The sequence below is a fragment of the Dermacentor albipictus genome, chromosome 6, assembly GCF_038994185.2.
Source record: "Dermacentor albipictus isolate Rhodes 1998 colony chromosome 6, USDA_Dalb.pri_finalv2, whole genome shotgun sequence".
In the NCBI taxonomy this organism is placed as follows: Eukaryota; Metazoa; Arthropoda; class Arachnida; order Ixodida; family Ixodidae; genus Dermacentor; species Dermacentor albipictus.
Window position 1 is genome coordinate 87,701,005 of NC_091826.1, and position 14,806 is coordinate 87,715,810.

Here is a 14,806-nt window from a genome sequence, read left to right on the forward strand (position 1 = left end):
AGGTGGCACCTTGCTTCAAAGTTCCTGGCAATAGCTCCAGCTTCTGTGGCAGTCGGTATGCTTATGTACTTCTTCAGGTAATGCTGTACAAGCGATTGGCAGAACATGTATACAAAATTTTTGACGCTGCTTTTGTGAACACCAAATTGATTCGCTACCACCCTATATTCACTGCAGCTGGCCATTTTGAAAAGGGCAATAGCCACTCTCTTTTGCACTGGTAGTGGTTGTCGCACGCGATGTGTCTTTGGCGACATGAATGGATCCAAATGTAGAACAAGTTCGTTGAATGAAGCTCGGCTCATTCTAAAATTAACTTTCCAGTCCTCGTCGGTGAACTCTGTAGCCACAATGCGGTCCCACCAGTCATTAGAACGAGTCTTCATCCAGACACTTCTCTGCTTCCCCCCGCAGGGGCGTCTGCGCAAGCAGGCGTTTGGTGTGTTGCGACACCACGGACCCGAGCACATGAGGGTTGGACCCTCCCGCGTGTAGCCGTGCGCGGCTTAGCCGTGTCTGGGGAAAAGGGGATCCTGGGGGTTGAGCCGATGCTGGGTGTTTGGACCTTTAAGGCCCCCCGGCGGAGGCAACACACCCCTTTGGCCTCTGCTTCACATAGACGGCACCCCCGGACTGACCCACCCGGGGGAAATCGGCAGTCGCCTTTTCCTGTCCTCCTCTCCAATCTTCGTCTTTCTCTCTCGTCTTTTTCATCTTTCCTGTCTTCTCATCACTTCTCCTCACTTCCTAGTTTCCCGGCGGCAAGGGTTAACCTTGTGTAGCTAGCCAGCCTTGGTTATGCTGTATTTGGTTATAGCAGCGATGTACGGCTGGCGTTGGCAGGGTTTTTCTAGCAGGAACTCCTGTCACGTCCCCCTGTTGGGCTCCATGGTGGGTGGTCGGCATCGCGGCCGAAAACCCTACTGTACTCATGGAAAACGCTTTTCCTAAACTCATTGATCGCCCTCACAAACGAGGGCGCACCGAAGATCTCTTTCAGTTTTTCGGACGACAAGTCCAGAACATTCCTAGATATCACGTGATTCACTCAGAAAACCCAGATAAACTAGTGCGTAACATCTCACCGTTCCTTGTTTCGAAGTCTTTAACTGAAGTTTTTGGAACAGGATATAAGGCGTCGAGAATGACAAGTGGTGATCTTCTCTTGGAGCTCCACGATAAGAAGCAGTACGAGAAACTGCCGAAACTTGTCTCATTTGGCGAGACCCAAATAACTGTAACTCCGCACCGTACCATGAACACCACCCGCGGCGTTGTCTCGGACGATGACATGCTAGAGCTCACTGAAGCTGAACTCTTGGAGGGCTTCAGTGAACAGAATGTAATAAATTTTAAGCGAATTAAGATCAGGCGAGACGGTAAAGAGATCAACACGAAACACCTGATACTCACTTTCGGTTCAAGTGTCCTCCCCGAGTCCATCGAGGCCGGTTATATCAAACTTCGTGTTAGGCCATACGTGCCAAATCCTCTCAGATGCTTTAAGTGCCAAAGGTTCGGCCACAGTTCACAGAACTGTCGAGGCCGCCTGACATGTGCCAAGTGTAGTGACACTGAACATTCCTCCGAAACATGCCAGAAGACTCCACATTGTGTCAATTGTGATGGCGAGCACGCCGCATACTCGCGCGCCTGCCCGTCCTGGAAAAGAGAAAAAGAGATTGTGACAATCAAAGTCAAAGAAAATATATCTTTCAAGGAGGCACGTAGGCGGTTGTCATACCTGTCTAAGAGCAGCTTTGCCGATGTGGCGCGTAAGGGGGCAGCGTCGCAACGGCCTCCGGCGGCTGTCAGACCCACAGGCAGTGAGTCGGCAGTTACGCCATCTGCCCCCGCGACGGTTGCAGCTAGCGCTGCTCCGTCAACCGAGGAGAAGGGACCATCCACCCCAAAGGTGGGTGCAGCCGAGGCTGCCCCAACCTCCGAGGCCCCTTCCAGCGCTGGCAACGTCCAGCGCAGCCAAATCCCTCAGGGAACCCCATCGACCTCCGGGCTGGTGGGCGCAGGGGTCTTGCCCTCCAAGGCGGGACTCCCTCTGAAAACCTCTCGCTCGCAAGAGCGCTTGTCCGGCGCCTCACACGAGGCAATGGACACTACACCTGACCCCAAGGCGCACCAAACGCCTAAGGAGCGTCGAGAATCGCTCGAACGCTTCAGAAAGAACAAAACACCTATTACAGGGCCTCGAAAGAGCTCTGTAATATAAGGCATCCACTCCGTCTCCGTAAACACAGCACCAATTCACCTTAAACATGGATACACAAATCATCCAATGGAACATCAGAGGTCTCCTTAGAAACCTTGATGATTTGCAAGAACTCATTCACAAACATAATCCAAAAGTGCTGTGTTTACAGGAAACTCACTTAAAATCTAAACACACAAACTTTCTCCGTACGTATCTTACGTTTCGCAAAGATCGCGAGGATGCCATCGCATCATCGGGTGGTGTTGCGATTCTTACTCATAGAAGTATTGCATGTCAACCTTTACAGCTACAAACGCCCCTTGAAGCAGTGGCGGTTCGAGTTGTCCTACTAAACAAACTCATCACCATTTGCTCCCTTTACATACCCCCGCATTACCAACTGAACAAACATGAATTTCACTCCTTGATCGATCAATTGCCAGAACCTTATGCTGTTCTTGGCGATTTCAATGCGCACAGCTCCCTGTGGGGCGACTCTCGTATAGATGCGCGAGGTCGCCTTGTTGAACAGTTCCTTTTCTCTTCTGGAGCGTGCCTTCTCAATAAAAAAGAGCCCACATATTACTCTCTTGCAAACCGATCCTTTTCGTCAATAGATCTCAGTATAGTCTCCCCGTCTGTACTGCCTGAACTTGAATGGGAAGTTACCGACAACCCTTACGGTAGCGACCACTTCCCTATACTGCTAAGATCATATAAAGAAAACGAATATCCACCATACGCTCCTAGGTGGAAGATTGAGACAGCTGATTGGGAGAAATTTCGATCTCTAACTAGTATCTCACGGGCTGAGCTGTCTTCGTTAGGAATTGACGCTGCAGTCGAGCATTTACAGCATTCGTAATAGATGTCGCATATAAATGCATATCAGAAGTAAAAGGCTTTGCCTGCAAACGGCGTGTCCCATGGTGGAACGACGATTGTAGGATCGCTCGTAAAAAACAGAACAGGGCGTGGGGGTTGCTACGCGCTTCTCCCACTGCAGAAAATCTAGTCAACTCTAAAAAAGTAAAATCCGAAGGCAGGCGAACCCGCCGACAGGCCAGACGAGAAAGTTGGCAGAAGTATCTATCAAGTATTAACTCGTTCAGAGATGAGGCGAAAGCCTGGAACAGGGTCAATAGGATAAGAGGGCGACAAGCACATGCACTCCCTTTGGTAAACACAGAAGGCGATACCCTACAAGATCAGGCGGACTCACTTGGGGAGCACTTTGAGAGCGTGTCAAGTGCCAACCATTACTCGCAATCCTTTCTGAAATATAAACAAATAGAAGAATGTAAGCCACTCGTGAGAAAATGTCAACAGAATGAACCATACAATTGTCCTTTTAGCATTGCCGAGTTGAGAGCTGCCTTGAGCGCATGCAAGAGCTCTGCCCCGGGCTCTGACAGAATCATCTATGAAATGATCAAAAACTTACATAAAGACACCCAACTTACACTACTCACACTTTTCAACACCATCTGGGATGCAGGGTACCTTCCAACCGCGTGGAAGGAAGCCATTGTAGTCCCTGTTTTGAAACAAGGCAAAGACCCTTCCTCAGTGGCAAGTTACCGCCCGATAGCCCTCACAAGTTGCCTTTGTAAGGTGTTCGAAAAAATGATAAATCGGCGACTCATCTTTTTCCTTGAACAGAGCAAAATTCTTGATCCTTATCAGTGCGGCTTCCGAGAAGGACGCTCCACAACTGACCACCTTGTACGTGTAGAAGCAAATATCTGGGACGCATTTGTACACAAACAATTCTTCTTATCCATATTCCTCGATATGGAGAAGGCGCACGATACGACGTGGCGTTACGGAATCTTAAGAGACTTGTCAGAAATGGGCATCCACGGAAATATGTTTAATATAATAAAAAGCTATCTGTCAAATCGTACCTTCCGGGTAAAAGTCGGCAATGCACTCTCACGTCCTTTTACGCAAGAAACGGGTGTACCCCAAGGAGGCGTGCTCAGCTGCACGCTATTTATCGTGAAAATGAATACGCTTCGTGCTTCACTACCACCCGCCATTTTTTACTCTGTCTACGTGGACGACATTCAAATAGCTTTCAAATCTTGTAACCTCGCAGTCTGCGAGATTCAGGTACAGCATGGCCTGAACAAAGTGTCAATGTGGGCAGACAAGAATGGGTTTAAGATCAATCCTAACAAAAGCTCTTGTGTTCTTTTTACAAGAAAGAGAGGACTTATCCCAGATCCTTGCATAGAACTGCGTGGACAACAGATACCTGTAAACAAAGAACACAAATTTCTAGGTGTCATACTTGACTACAGACTCACCTTCGTCCCCCACATTAAACATCTCAAAGAAAAGTGTCTAAAAACAATGAACATAATCAAACTTCTATCCCAGACTGCGTGGGGTAGTGACAGGAAGTGCTTAATGAATATCTATAAAAGCCTCATTCGATCACGACTAGACTATGGTGCCGTGATCTATCATTCTGCAGCCCCGAGCGCGCTAAAGATGCTAGATCCGGTGCACCATCTAGGAATCCGACTGGCCACAGGCGCTTTCAGAACGAGTCCCATACAAAGCTTATATGTAGAATCAAATGAGTGGTCACTAAATCTGCAGAGAACATACATTAGCCATACATATTTTCTGAAAGTCCACTCAAACCCCCAACATCCCTGTTATAATACCATCAATGACATGACATATGCTACACTCTTTCGCAATCGTCCGTCTGTAAGACAGCCTTTCTCGCTGCGTGTGAGGGAGCTTAGCGAAGAAATGCACGTTCCACTCCTCGAGCTTCGCCTAATGCATCCAGCCAAGCTGCTACCTCCTTGGGAGTGGCAGCTCATACAATGTGATATATCTTTCGTGGAAGTCACAAAGCATGCTCCAGAGATTGAAATCAAGATGCATTTCCGGGAACTCCAACACAAATACTCCTGCACGGAGTTCTACACAGACGCATCGAAGTCACGCGACGGGGTGTCCCATGCAGCTGTCGGTCCATCCTTCTCGGAATCCGACGTACTGCACCCGGAAATTAGTATCTTTACGGCTGAGGCCTACGCACTGCTGTCGGCCGTAAAGCATATAAATAAATCAAAACTCCAGAAATCAGTTATATATACGGACTCCCTCAGTGTTGTGAAGGCCTTGATGTCTTTCTGCAATCACAAAAATCCAGTATTTAATGAACTCTACTCCGCACTGTGCAAATCATATATGTCTAACCAACATGTGATCATATGCTGGGTGCCTGGACATAGGGGCATCGAGGGAAACGTTCTAGCCGACCAGATGGCCACATCAATCTCATTGCATGCAGCTAATCCTACTGCTTCGGTCCCTGTCACAGACCTGAAGCCTTTTCTAAGAAGGAAACTACGAAGCCACTGGCAACGCATGTGGGACGAAGAAATAAATAATAAACTGCATGTAATAAAGCCACAATTAGGTTTCTGGCCTCCTGTAACAAAATCCCGCCGGACAGATGTCCTATTCTGTCGTCTAAGAATAGGACACACTTTTGGCACACATAACTTTTTACTCACGGGAAACGAGCCTCCAACCTGCGGTAGATGCGGGGAGAGGCTGACCGTCCTCCACGTCCTGCTGGAGTGTCGGGAAGCCGAATATGAAAGAAAGAAACATTTTCCCTTAGCATACCGACAGCACATCCCCCTTCATCCTGTTATGTTACTTGGTCCAGAACCACTCTTTGACACCAATGCCGTCCTAGGCTTTTTGAAAGATGTTGTATTGCATGTTATTAACCCCACACATTCGTAGCGCTTCCTCTCTTCAGAGGATGCCGCTGTGATCAATATTTTGAATAGCACATGCCTCTAGGCCCTTGTGGTTCAAGGGCTCAGGTGAGGCAGCAGTGCTCGAAGTAATTTTACCAACTTATATATTTTAGATTTTGCATCATTATTCTACGATGGATTTTAGTGTTTAGAGTATTCGTCATTAGTCATCGCCATAATTTTATAGCACGTAGATTTTACGCACTTTACAGCGACAATTTTTTAGGCCACTTTACAGCCAAGTCACATCTCCATAATACATCGTCAACATCACCACTTGTCATGGCGCTCTTTGGCCAAACCTGGCCCTTGCGCCATTAAACACCACATATCATCATCATCATCATCTCTGGTTCCGTTTTTTTCCCAGCAAAGACCCTATAATAGAGGAGAGAAACCATGAAATATTTCGAAAATAGCTGCTAATGCAAAGCAGCACATAAACAATATAATTATTAAAATGTACACAAACGTCACATGAAGTGCCAGATGTTGCTTGGAAGAGTAGTGCAACAGCATTGGGTAATGTGTGTGCTGTGGGACGATGTGAGATAGCAGTGAAATTAAGAACGTTTGAAGCCTGAAAAACATGCTGCTCCCACTGCAGAAGCTGTTGTGATATGAATAAAGAAATCTTGATGTTAACCGCTAAATTCCAGAGTGGACGCATTTATTTTGGTCAGTTCGAATACATGTACAGGCCACACAAATGCGAACATCGTGATGGTGCGCCGCGTAAGAAAGCATGTGTTACTTTTCGCACTAGATGCAAAGCAAAGCAATCACTTTTGTCTTGTTTTGGTTATAGCGCTTCAAAGGCTTCATCCTGTGCGTACTAGCCACAGCGCCGGCAGCGAAAGAAAGCGCTTCCACATTGGGGAATCCGGCGTCTACAGCGAATTCTCCTGCCGCCGGAACTCCCGACTAGAGGCTTGTCGCGTCGCCGACACTCGCCGCAGCTGCATGGAGCTTTGACAGGCGTTTCTCTCTGCTGCATCTAGTTTTGGTACTCGGTGGGGCGAACTGATCCCCGGCGTCACATGGATGTTTACGATCGCGAATTTGCGCTAAAGCTCACTCACTCGATCATAATTTCTGGACCGTGTGGCGGCAATTGTTGCCGATCACGACTCGACTGCTATCGAAAGTACTTCGTAACAAACGCCACTCGCCTTCGTACGCTGCTTCGTTTTGGGACTACTAGCGGGCTTACATGCTCTCATTAACAAGTATAGTACAGTGCCTGTCTAAAATGATCCTTTAAAGATGTTCTCACCTTGCATGACAACCAAATCGTTGACGGCAGAGCACGTCGCCAACCCTCTTGCGCGCAAAAGTGCTTTCATGTAGGCCGACCGTATCCGACGACGTCGCTGCTGATGCTGCATGCAGGCGACAGCGTACAGGATGACGTGAAAGTTAGCCCATGCCGACAAAAGTAGCATAAGGTGGAGACGCAACGCTGCATTACCAAGCATTTTGCACAAGTGTCAGGCTCGCGGTGTCCCGTTCAGTCAGCAGCCAGCAACGCGCGCTCGGCTCACTACCGGAAACCAGCTGCACCGGAAGTCGGCTGAACTTCCCTTATACGACACCCTGTGGCGCTACGTTCTCGCGAGAGGTAATGCGCTACATGTAAACGGCGTCGCATCGCCTTCCCAAAATGCGCTCGGAAATGCGATGCGCCACTGTCGCATTCATGTAAACGGGGCTTCTATCTTGATGTACGACGCATCGATGCAGCCAACAACATCAGGCATTCCAGAGATCTGCAAGCAAGTCATACACTTGTATTGAGTGACATCATCCATGTCTGAACATAAAATGAGCATTTGCAAGGAGTTTTAAGGGAAAATACTGGTGCTCATACCCATTAACTCACGTGAACAGCATACCATTTATTTTAAGTTAAAGAAACAAAATACAAACCAAATGCAACTTTGAGAAGTACTGAGGGCAGCATACACTGCCGTGCAAACAACATATTACATGTTTTTTTTTACTATCCACTTCTCTTTTTACTATATCAAAATGGGAGAGAAAATAAAACAAACCCCGTGTATCTTCCCTTAATCGATTTGAAGCACGTAATGAGAATTTGCTTGCCTAAGCTGACATGGTCTATATCGCATCGTATGCCCGGAAATCTGAACAGACATCTACTATTGTGGGTGATGACAAAGCATGGATCATCATTCCTAAGCAAGGAATTGGCTGTGATCCCAAGAGATACCTTTAGGTTAAATGTTTCGACCACCACTGGTATAAATTCTGAGTGTTATCATCACAAGCTATCACGGTTTCATGAAGGTCCAGCGTTATAGAGCTTGAAATAGCAAACAAAAGGTGCACAGTGATGTTGCAATATCAATAAAACTTGGCTGGCCGATATTCGGTGCTTCTTATAGGTAAAGAAAATCAAAACAAACCTTCCCAAAACTTCTAGTGAGGTTTTCCAGGTCAGCAGGAAATTTTATCAACGACTGTCCCAGAGTCAGGAGGAAGTCGGCTACTATGAAGGATTCGGTAAACAGAGCTTTCTGACAAGTCGAACCGGCTGGCCACGTTTCTCATGCAGGTTTTGTTGGCCGCGTACCTGTGCAGTGGGATTACACGCATCCGAAAAAGCAGCTTCAGACTACAGTGCACTGCAAGCAACGAGCTCGTAGTCAAATGCGTTTTTATACAGGCATCCGACTCTTTCGTGTTTCACTTATCGTTGTTAATTTGGCAGGTGCATAGAAAAAACGGCAAGAACTAACCAGATAAAAGACAAGATATGCGTTTCTGCAGATTTCGCTGAAACCCCTCCATGTGTGCCCGAAGGGCACATTGACGACGCGGCAAAGTCGGCGATCAACTTTTCCACCACAGGTCGAGTTAGCCTGAAGTGTCTTGGGAACAGCACAAAAAAAAAAGAAACAGAAACGAAAGCACCACAACGTGTTAAACCTTGAGTATACTGCTTTTCTTTTTCTTTCCTTACCTCATCGTCCGAGTACTGCCGCACGACGTCCTAGATGAAGCCGACTACTTTAGGCCTCTTTGCGGGAATGCGGAACATCATGTCGAATTCCCGCTCGTAAGCGGCAGTTTCCGCGTCGCTGTCACTATCCGAGCAATCGCTCGTGTCGGAACTTGAGTTTTCCTACTCAGAGCTGTCATTATCGAGTAGCAGAAGCAATGCTGCACGCTTTGCCAAACCAGCCCAGCCGTTCATGTCGTCCGCCATTACCAACACAACTCGCGAGTCGTGACCGGTGGCGCCTCCCAGTAGACAAACGTGGTAAAGGAAATACGTCACGCTGAGTTCCGGTCCACTCCGCCGATTTTGGCGGAGCATCTTTTTCTGATCCACGGAGTGACTCCCGCTCTGAATCAACTCCGACTCTCCCATTGGAACACCTTACTCCTGCTCTCACTCTGTCATTGGAACAAAATTGCTCCGAAACAAGCAGAAAAACTTGCTCCGACTCCGCCATTGGAATTCAACAGAATTACACGGGTGTTTTCGCATTTCGCCCCCATCGAAATGCGGCCGCCGTGGTCGGGATTCAATCCCGCGACCTCGTGCTTAGCAGCCCAACACCATAGCCACTAAGCAACCACGGCGGGTCACTTCAAAAAAGAAGAGATCGGTATTGTGTGGCCTTAACCAAAATAACAGCTTAATTTTCAGCGGACCTGCTGTTTTGAACAGTTTCATCAAGAGCTGCAGATGAGTGCAAATAAACGACACGTTTGAATATGTTATGATGGTGTACTTCGAAAACTCGACAAATGACTTTATTACATAACAGCGAATTTGATATGAGTGTTTGTGAAAAGCGCCTTCCATTTCCGGCAGGTAAATTACATGTTCCTCATAAAGCCGCAGTTACTCTCTGGATCGCTTATATTAGTAGGTTACTAAAAAAAATAGTTCGCGCAGACATTTTGAAATTTTTATGAGCATCATCAATAACATTTTCCGGAAATATAAACAGTGTGCCTCGTTTTATTCCCTAGATGGGGATTAGGATGGGGATGGGGATTATTCCCTAGATGTGGGGGATTAGTATAAGCCTGAGGGCAGGTGTTCGGTGCTTGGTTTACAAGCAAACCACTTGGTGAAATCAACGCCAGTGGAAACGGTCACAGAAGGATGTAATTTGTCATCACATGCGTGAAAACCATGGTCACGGTTCAATTTTCGGCCTGCTGTCAAAAGTGCTTTACGTCTGACGAACAAAGGATTACACACCGCTACCATCCCTGAGAGCTGCCTAGAAATTCTCGGAAGCTAGAATACATTTGAAGCTGAACATGGAATTTGTTTGACCCATTGTTGGTTTCGCCGATATCCAAGCCAGGTTTTCTTGAATGCGAGGAAGCCATAACTAACTTGTGCTTATTCGCACGGTATGCTGCTTATACGTCATGATCATAACCGGGTGACTACACCATGGAAACCCTCCCTGGGATGAACGTGCCATTGTTGTGCTGTGAATGGAAATGAAACGCTGGGCGCGTATTCAGTGGCCCGTAACGTATTTTTTGGTCCAAACGAATCTTGCACACTAACGAATGCCTAGCGTGGCCATGCATCCTCCTCCAGTTATAGGGATTTTTCGAAAACCCGTTTCCAAACTGCCTTTCAGTTTCGCACACTTGTACTTACCTGATAAGTAATGAGAGAGACAGGTGACGTTCTTCAAGTCTTTTATGCAATAAATAGGTATTGAAATCGCAGACAAATGTTTTTTACCTTTTTACGCACTACTTTCGCCGTAGGCCAGTGCCTTATTCGACTCGTGGTCTTTTGACTGTTTTCAAGGGCAGCTTGTATCACAGTTGTAATTCCAAGAATTTCTGCTGGCATTGGCCGTTGAACTCTGTGGGCCTAACAGACCTCATTGCAAAAGGTATCTGAACTTTCTGTCTACCTCATTGCATAAAGCAGGGTTGCTTTGATGAAAAAGTCATTCAGCAAGCCTTCTTCAGTTTACTTGCCCACAAAGTGTGTTGGTATCTAAAATAAACATGAAGAGAAGTGCGTACACGTCCTAAGATCAAGGGGACTGTGAAATGTTGAATATGTAAGGCCAAATGCGACGGGTTTTGTATATATCTTTCCGTAAATTCAACCCGAGAAGGGCAATTCGATAAGAGCGCTGAAGTGACCACGTAACTGTCATGGTCTCATGTAAAACTGTATAGCTTCAGGATAAGGTGTACTTCTCATTATTATTTTTTATTCTTGCGCTGAATTACGGGTACAGACACATTGGATATTCCGGAAACGAAACATACTGAAAGGAGTCATGAACCAGTGGTACTATTCACGTTTCATGGAATGTCATTTTATTCAACGCAGTTTCATGGAACAGGCCTTGACGTGTTCATCAAAATGGCGTTGCCACGGTAATTTGATCGAACGTGCTTTACCTGCACATAATGACCATGCTAAACTAACATGTATAGTGTACAGTGCCTCGAAACGCAGTAATCACCAGTCCCTCGGAAAGGTCACTGGTTTACGAAGAAAGTACGGGACTTGTCAGCTTCAGTCAGCTTTCTTGAGGACGAGCACATGGGGATGCGATTCTTTGTTTTATTCTTTAAAAGAACCACAGCCATAGTTTGCTTTCACCATGCACCTAAGGAGTTATTTGTACATGCCAAACTAGGGGCAGCGCGCCGTTACCCCCTCTCTAATTGAGCTCTGTGCCACCAGTTCCCTGCAAAGTACAGGCCGCTCACGTTCGCGCCTCCACCTGTCTGGCAAGACGCCCAGTCCAGCCTCGTTTACGGGAATGTCAAACACGCTAAAACTCACCAGTGTGGTAGTTCTCCTCATTTGTGAGTGATGGCCATTCAAACGTGTATACTGCACGCGACCGGAAAGATAACTACGAATCAGATTTAAGGCAGCTCCTCGAATGCCATACAACGGTAGCTTATAAAATAAAATATCATGTTTAATATAATCAAATACATTTTTGAAATCTAAGAAAAGTCCGACTGTGAATCGTTTCTCATCAATATTAGAAAGTCTTTTCCTTTGTACTAAGTAGTGCCATTTCAGTTGACTTCCTCTCACGAAACCGAACTTTTCTTTCACAAGAATTTGTCTGGTGTCGAGAAACTGCGGCCCCCTTTAAATACACAAACACATGTTTGGCACTGCACACTTTTATTTGAACATGCCGATATTCTTAGACACTGGAATATTTTTATTCGTCCTCAAAGCCAAGAGCACGGTTTAGAAGCCTAATTTCTTTTTCTACTGTTGTTGCGCTTTCTCTTGCCGAATGCGTTCCTTGTATTCTTGCCTTTTTGGATGGCGCCTTTCTCTTTCCTGTTCCCGTACAGCTTGTTTTTTTTTCTTGAATTTTCTCATTTCATCGAAGAAAACCATCTCCACCATTCTGGAACCTGAGGGCTTAGGCTTTTTGGGCATATAGTCTTTGCCTATGCTTGGCTTGGCGCTAGGCTTACATACCCCTGGCTGTCTGATGCTTGGCTGGTCGATGCTGGGCTGTGATACTTGGCTGGCCGACGCCTGGCTGACTGGCCTCTTGGCAGCAACAACGCCAGAGCTGTCCCTCAGCTCTTCGGGCTCGAGGCTGTCGTCTAGCCAGCTTATTCTGGCTACTTCATCTTCAAAAGGCACTTCACACGGGGAATTCCCGGATTTGTTATTGTGTGCTGTAGCACTTCTTTTTCTACGCATTACAGTTATATAGCAGCTGCAGCACTGCTCACCGGTTTTTGGAATTCCGAGTGCCTCTGTAACATTGGCTGCAATTCGGCTGAACATTAGCTTTTTATTTTTGAATTTTTTCAGTGGTCCAATCTCGGGAAAGTACTGCTCATAATAATCAAATAGCAGCTTTGCTTCCCTGGCTGTCCATTCACAGCCTGTACCTGCAAACAAAAAGTGCATGAAGTAGTTTTATAAGTGTTACAGCTGCATTAAGCGGTTGTATTTTAGTGTTGGATTTGTGTAGTGCTCGTGCTTGCAGCGATCTTTTGAAGCTTATTTTATGATTTCTCCATTCTGAATCGGCCTTTGGGCTAACAGCATCAATAAATAAATAAATATTATGTCATCATAAATGGACTCACTGCGCTGCTCCTTCTGTCGGCTCTGTTGCGGCACTGTTGATGGAAAAACCAAATACAACATTATTGATTGCACTGGATTCATAAAGGTGGCATATATGAAGCGACATAACCATTAAGAAGTTGTGCTCTCTGACATGTTGCAGTACATTGAACCACCAGTATTAGGCAACTACGTAAGCAATAATTTAAGCCATGTCAGATTTCCTAACACAGCTTAACAAAACAATAATTGAATGTTTGCTGCGCCACCTCATTTCAACACGAAATTGCGAATAACTTCATATGGCAAGTTCAATATTTGCTCAACACGTGGTGCACATTCTTGATTACATTACACAATCTTAGCATGATGCAACGTTCCTGATCAGGTGGCTGTTAATCAAAATTACATTACGGTCCTTCTGGCCTGAAATGGACAGTGACGCTTCAGGAAAAGCAATTTGTAGATTTCTCTGGCCCTGATACTTATTCGAAAATTGGATGCGCTTACCGTCCTGACCTACATAACAGCACCACTCCATTCGGCAGCAGAATATGCACTCACACTGATACCTCTGCTAAACTTTCGTGGGAGGCAAACTCTCAGGCACGTGACACTGCTGCATTGCTTCTTCGCGACAAATAAAGCTATACAACTACTTCTGCACCACGACGGACACACAGGAAAATGCACAATACAATGACGGAGCAATGCGGTTGAGTGAAACGAACGGATCAGCAGTAAAGCAACCACGCAATTGAAACATATCGTCAACAGAAAATTGCTCCACGCAACGCGTGCGTTGCATTGAACTTACAGCACAGTGTTCAAAGTTGCGAAGACACCTACCATGTTTGTCCACATCCTGTATGCTCACCATGTGAATCAAAAACAGCTGCGCGCTTGGCGAGATATCCATTCCGCACGGGTAAAAGAAAGAAAAAACAGGTGAACGCGCTGAAGAGACAAGTGACCGGTGCGGTGGTGCTGGGAGCAAACAGCGGAAGGAAATGACAACACGCAAGTTATCCTGGGTAACTCGGCAATAAAAGTTCCGTTTCCGCCTTGCTCCGGCGGCGCAGGTTTTGTTCTACTTGCGGATTTGGAGGCGTTGCTCTACGCCTGAGTCGAGTGCTCACTCGCGGAGTCCGTCGGCTGCTGCTACTCCGCCATTGGAATTCAACATTAAATTGCTCTGACATCACTAATGGCCGGATTGCAGGGCCGGCGTATAAGGGTCACTTCCAATTGTAAAAGGCACGGTTCTCGGAAAAGCAGAACTATCATACTATACATTTTCTATGAATACATAGCACGTTGGTATTTTATTAGCTTCTGAATATGCTTCCCGTTTAGGGACACGTAAAATACAAAATGACCTACACCCCAGTTTTCTTGTTTCAGTGCAGAGAATAGTAAAAAATCACCTGGGACATATGTCCAAAGTCTCGTTTTTAGGCACAATAACCGAGATACGTGAAGAATACCTTAAGGAAAATTTAGCAACCGGAATTAAAAACAAGACTTCCTTAATCATCTCTTTAAATAGTTAGGGTACGGCACTCTTGGCCTACTATATAATGTTTGTTTCACTGCGGTGGGAGCAGTATTCGTCTGAACTCCTTGTGTGTACAATAAAACAAACGGGAAGAGGAAGAAAACACTGATATATATATATCAAAAGATATACCAACCCACTAACCAAGC

At 46.1% G+C, this 14,806-nt stretch overlaps 1 long non-coding RNA gene across 1 annotated transcript; it reads right to left on the minus strand.

The window, feature by feature from the left end:
- Positions 1-2,032: 2,032 nt before the first annotated feature.
- On the minus strand, positions 2,033-7,300 carry LOC139046963 (uncharacterized). The gene is made up of 4 exons (XR_011507008.1): positions 7,286-7,300; positions 5,755-5,815; positions 3,432-3,484; positions 2,033-2,056 (listed from the first exon to the last, which is right to left on the minus strand). It is a non-coding gene; the product is annotated as an uncharacterized lncRNA (long non-coding RNA).
- Positions 7,301-14,806: the final 7,506 nt, after the last annotated feature.